A 6,240-nucleotide genomic window follows, 5' to 3' on the forward strand; every position below is an offset into this window, starting at 1 on the left:
GCGCGCCTGCATGTATTTCTCACAAGTGCTGCCCAGTTGTTGAATGCACCTGGGGTCTAGCACGCATTGGCATCTGGAGAGGATCCAAGTCGAACATTCAATGCCATCCTTTCAGCCTTGTGCGAGCCCCCCCTAAGGATTTGACCCACATCAACTCATCCACCATCACTCGATATACGGCTTTAACATTGGATTGAGCAACGGTGGTTTATTTCTTGTTTTCCCAAGTGATCAAGTTTTCATCCACAAAGGTACAATAACTAGAAGTATATCGTCTATCACCATCAGCACCAACTCAATCAGCATCAGAGAAATTAACCAGATTAACATTCTGATTAGGTTGATAAATAAGACATTTACTAAGAGCACTCTTTAGATAGCGAAACAAACGATAAGTAGCATCCCAATGAATTTTCTTTGGACATTGTATAAATTGACTAATAACCCCAACAACAAAGGATATATCTGGGCGAATGATTGTAAGATAAATAAGTTTGCCAACTAATCTTCTATATCGATGAACATCTGAAAAATACGCACCCTCATCGGATCTAAGTTTCTGATGAGCATCCATGGGAGTATTTGTTGGTTTGGAAGCAAGAATGCCAGTGTCAGTCAGAAGTTCAATGACATATTTCCTCTGAGACAAGTTAATACCGTTCTTGCTTCTTAAAACCTCAATACCAAGAAAATACTTGAGAGCACCCAAGTCCTTCATCTGAAAATGCTGATGAAGATATACTTTAACTTGGGCAATACCAGAAGCATCATTACCAGATATAATAATGTCATCCACATAGACGACCATCACCACCACTTCAGAATTCTAATAGCGAATAAAAAAAGAATGGTCAGAGTAACACTGTGTGGAGCTGAACTTATCAAACCAAGCTTTTGTAGATTGTTTTAACCCATATATTTTCTTGTGAAGCTTGCAAACTTTGGTAGAAGACTCCCCCTGAGCAACATATCCTGGAGGTTGCTCCATATAAATCTCCTCGTGCAGATCACCATAAAGAAAAGCATTTTTTATATCCATTTGATATAAGGGTCAATCAAAATTAACAGTCAAAGAAATAAGGATTCGAACAAAGTTTGGACGAGCAACTGGAGAAAAAGTCTCAAAGTAATCCACACCATAGGTTTGAGTATAGCCTTTAGCAATCAGACGGGCCTTCAATCGTTCAACAGAACCATCGGGATTGTATTTGATAGTATAAACCCACCGACACTCAACAATATCTTTCCTAGAAAGTAGTGAAACCAAAGTCCAGATATTGCGAGATAACAATGCATCCATCTCAGGGTCTATGGCAGACTTCCTACCAGGATGAGAGAATGCCTCATGGTGGGTGTGAGGGATAAAGTTAGTAGATAATGCTGAAGCAAGTGGGTGATAGTGAGAAGGAAGATAAGAAATGGTTACATAGTGCTGAATAGAATAAACAGGTTTGTGAGTACAAGAGCGAGTACCTTTACGAACAGCAATGGGTAAGCCAATGGAGCCTTCAGCATCGGAGTCAGATTGAGTGTCGGGATGAGCGGCATCCGCTGTATCACTATGTAGGATCGGATTAGTAGGAACAGGAGTTGTGGGTAATGTATTAAGAGCGGGTACAGGTGGCAGAACCTCAGGAGTAGGTATAGGTATAGTGGTGGAAGGTGAAGTTGGTGGGTGACGTCGACGACGGTGATAGACCTAAATTGGTGAAGGAATAGGTATGGGTGGATCTAAAGGATTTTCATTATTCACTATAGATGGTACAGTAGAAGAAGGAAAATAAAGAGTATTTTCAAAAAATGTGACATCCGTATTAATAAATTGTTTGTTGGAAATGAGATTAAAACATTATCCTTTATGAGTACGAGAATAACCAAGAAAAACATATTTAACAGACCGTGGAGAGAGTTTATCAATGGTAGGATGAAGAATGTGAACGAAACACACACAACCAAAAACATGTGGTGGAGAGAAAAACAAAGGACAATCAGAATGAAGAATTGAAAAGTAAATTTTATTTTGTAAAATGGAAGAAGGCATATGATTAATAAGAGAATAGGCCATAAGAACAGCATCACACCAAAAATGTTTTGGGGTAAGGTAGTTGTTTTTTTTTTTTTTTTTGACATTAGTAAAAAAATATATATTAAAGAGAAAACTTAACACAACATAGAGTTCCTGTACACAAAATTATGTCTCTTTTCAGAGGCAAAGTAAGTTAGAAAGTTTGAGAAGATGGTAGTTGAGGGATCCCGATTCAATGAGAATTCGCAGCTTGGTAATATGTTATAGTGATATCCACAAAATAAGGCACTAAATCCCACGGCCAAGGAGTCTTGGGAGGAGGCAAAAAGAAGATGAAATCCTAGTTGCAGCACCAGATTTCTCTAATTTCCATATTGAACTGAGCCACATGATCCAAGCCCTTCTTTAAGCTGTATGCTTCAACTTCAAAATCCTTAGTGAGTTCAAGATAACATGCATCGGTCAAAACAATTTGTCCATCTAACAGAATGTAGTATGTCCACCCCACTCTGTCTAGGACTGAGTTATCGGATCCTACAAAAATTAAAACAGGGAAAGAAGAGAGCAAATATAAAGGGATCTTATCAGTAGCATAATGAGGGGACGCAAAGGAACATATAGAGGGGGTTAGGGGGATAAATCCTAAGATCCGACAGCCATCTAGTGTAGTTAGTTATGACCCATTTCGGGTCAATATTTACAAACCCATAAATAACTTTATTCTGATGAACCCAAATAAAATTACATGTAATGATAAACAATGAGAAGAGCCAAATAAGAAGTTGTTTGTCCTAACGGTACTTAGTCAAAATAGAAATGCAAAGTTGTTCCAGAGATGGTGACAAGAGAAACTCAGTTCTCAAATCCAGCGGGCCCGCAGCCTAGATATGCTTAGTCCAATCACACGAAAGAAAGACATGTCATGTGGTCTCAGTATAAGAACCACAAAAAACACAGAGAGGGCCCACCGGACTCCATTTCGAGATGAGAGCCTTGATCGGGATTCCTGCATGTAAAACACGTCAAAAAAATTAAATTTTGGATGTAAAGGAAGTTTCCAAAGAAAGTGCCACCATAAAGAAATATGTGAATTATTTGGGGCTTTCGATGTAGAGATCGGAAATTCAGCGGTACATTGGGTGGTGATCAGCCATCTTTAGATAAGATACATGACCATATGTCATTATCATTTGATAAATGCACATTAGCTATAGAGGAAGCATAATTAGTTGGTAAAGGAGAGAAAAGAGAATTCAAATTCCAACTATTATTCTCAATAAAAGAACTTACCAAATTCAAAGGACTAAGATTATCCATAGGAGGAGGACTGCAACCACCAGAATATTAGGGACCCACGGATCATGAATCAAGAAAGTAGAATTACCCTTACTAATCGATCTGAAAACCATCTTTTTCAAGGTGGGAAGGGTGAAAGCAATCTTGTTCCAGGGCCAAGAACCTTTTTCCTTCATAACCTTAGGGTCAAAAATAGATCTATTAGAAAATATTTGGCCTTAAGAATCTAGTCTAAAAAGACTTAGTATCAGAAATAAGTCTCCAACCGAGCTTGAGGAGGAGGGCAATGTTATGTACTTCAGCCTTTCTAAATCCCAACCCTCCCTTCTCAATCGGTTTGCAGATATTATCCCAAGCAATCAAACAAACTTTTTTCTTATTCCCAGGACCAGTAGATCCATTCCAAAAGTTGAGGCAAATAGAGTCAATAGATATACACATTTTGATGGGGAATTTGAAACAAATCATGAGGTAAGCTGGAATGGAAGCAAGAGCCGATTGAACCAACACTCTCCTCCTTGCATAAGATAAACAGTTAGATTTCCAAGATGAGAGAGTTTGAGAGTCATTCTTTTTAGGGTAAATTACACGTCACCCCTTGGTTTTCAAACGAAACTAAGATCATCCCCTAATTTTTGAAAAAACTCAAATCACCCCCTAGTTTAGACTTTAGACCCCAATATGACAAATTAGTCCCTACAGTTAGTTTTATGCTGTTAAGTGATGATGTCAACCAGTTAAATAAATTTAAATCCCTAAACTACCCTTGACCAATGTTGAAGATGAAGGATAGTATTATAAATTTAATTCTAATGTTTTAGTACAAGGGTAAAATAGTCCTTTCACACCAATAACTAACAGCAGACTAACACCGTTATTGTAGAGGGGGTGATTTGAGTTTTTTCAAAAATCATGGGGTTATCTGAGTTTCGTTTAAAAACCAAGGGGTGACGTGTGATTTACCCTTCTTTTTAAAACCTGTTTCAAGTCCCTATATTTGGATCTACAATGGAACAGCGAGATCCCTAAGTAGGCAGAGTCCTTGGATTCAGTAATACCAATTATGAAATATAGTCATTTTCTCTCAAAACAAGGCACATGTTTACTAAAAAAAATGTCACTCTTCTGAAAGTTAATTTCACGTCCCAATAAATTGGAGAACAAATCAAGCACAACCTTGATAGAAAGAATGTCATCCAAAATGGCTCTCCAAAATAAGAAAATATCATCTGCAAATAATAGATGAGAAATTTCAGGCGCCTATCTAGCCTGATGCCCTTAAACATACCCAAATCATGGTAAGCTGTAAGAGTCTAGAAAGAACTTCCATAGCAGAAATAAATAGGAAAGGGCTAAGAAGGCACCCTCGTCAAATTCCTCTGGAAGCATGAAACCACTCAAAAGGGCTCCCATCAATCTTAATCGAAAGGGAAATTTACGAAACACCCCCCGAAAATGGGCCGAGACTCAGATCACCCCCTCATATTTGAAAATACTCAGATCACCCCCTGTATTAGAGCCCTATACTCACATTACACCCTACCGTTAGTTTTACACTGTTAAATATATTTAAATCCCTAAACTACCCTTGACTAATGTAGAGTTACTATTTTACCCTTGAATCTAAAACCCCCAATATCTATCTTCTTCCTCACATGACCTGCAACTTAATCTGAGTGTTTTCAAATACGAAACGCACCACCAGGCCCATGTTCTCTAGATCTCTCTCCGTCGTCATCTTCCTCTTCTTCTTCTCAACCAATCTCGGCCGCAGGCAACGAAACGCACCACCAGCTGCGGCGTTGGAAGATGAGTTTGGTATTACCTGCAGACAGAACAGAATACAAAAAAAAATTATAAAAATGAGAGGATTGAAGGATGCAATTACTTCAAATCAAAGTATGGTTAACATAAAAATAGCCCTCTAATGGTATCCAATGAATCAATCCGAATCTCTTATTAGTGATAAAGAAGCTTATGGTATGCAATTTTACTTAATATCTGGTTCTAGAAACAACGATTTCTTACTCTTATGCATCACGAAGGGAGCTAAATGCCCTAACAGAAAATCCATTTAGTTTAGTGGAGAAGAACGAAGAAGGTTGCAGGTGTCAGCTTTCGACACCCATCAGAATTTGTGGATTCTGCTATCACGTCAAACCCACCCTTTTTAAGGACTTGCAGAAATCAGTTGATTCAGAATACCGAATTTGAATCCGGCATACCGGATCATATTAAACTTTCAGATGTACAATCACCGAGAGCAAACAGAATGCTCCGGATTGGATCCGGCATACCAAATGTGTTCATCCAACTGTTCCGGTGGCTTTGTTGGTTGACTCAGAGGGTTTTGAGGAGATGAATCTGAGAAATAGCGGGTTTTGATCTATGGGGCTTTTTGAGGAGATGAATTTGAGAAATAGAGAGTTTTGAAGAAAACCCAATTGCATTGTTGAATCTCGCAAGGTCCTCCCGATTGGGACAAGATTCTTCAAGGGGAAATTATGCTTGAGACTGAATTGCAGGTGTGAGTCACCATCGAAAGCAGCTGCCTCGCCGTTGAGTCACCATCGGAACAACTGCCACCCGCTGTCTCTTGGTTTTTTTTTTTTTTTTTTTTTTTTTTTTTCTCTTCTCTCTGACGAACTTATGCTTGAGATTGAGTTGCAGGTGTGAAGAAGAGGATGAAATTAGGTTGAAGATGAAGGAAAGGGTAGTATTGTAACTTTAATTCTAATGATTTAATACAAGGGTAAAATAATCCTTTTACACCAATAACTAACAGTAGACTAACACCGTTAGTGTAGAGGGGGTGATCTGACTATTTTCAAAGATGAGTTCACACCAATTAAGTCCAAAACCCAAAAAATTTAAACACCGCATTAATGAAGCCCCATTCCAATCTATCGTAAGCCTTG

This window comes from Telopea speciosissima, chromosome 8, assembly GCF_018873765.1.
Source record: "Telopea speciosissima isolate NSW1024214 ecotype Mountain lineage chromosome 8, Tspe_v1, whole genome shotgun sequence".
Taxonomy (NCBI): domain Eukaryota; kingdom Viridiplantae; phylum Streptophyta; class Magnoliopsida; order Proteales; family Proteaceae; genus Telopea; species Telopea speciosissima.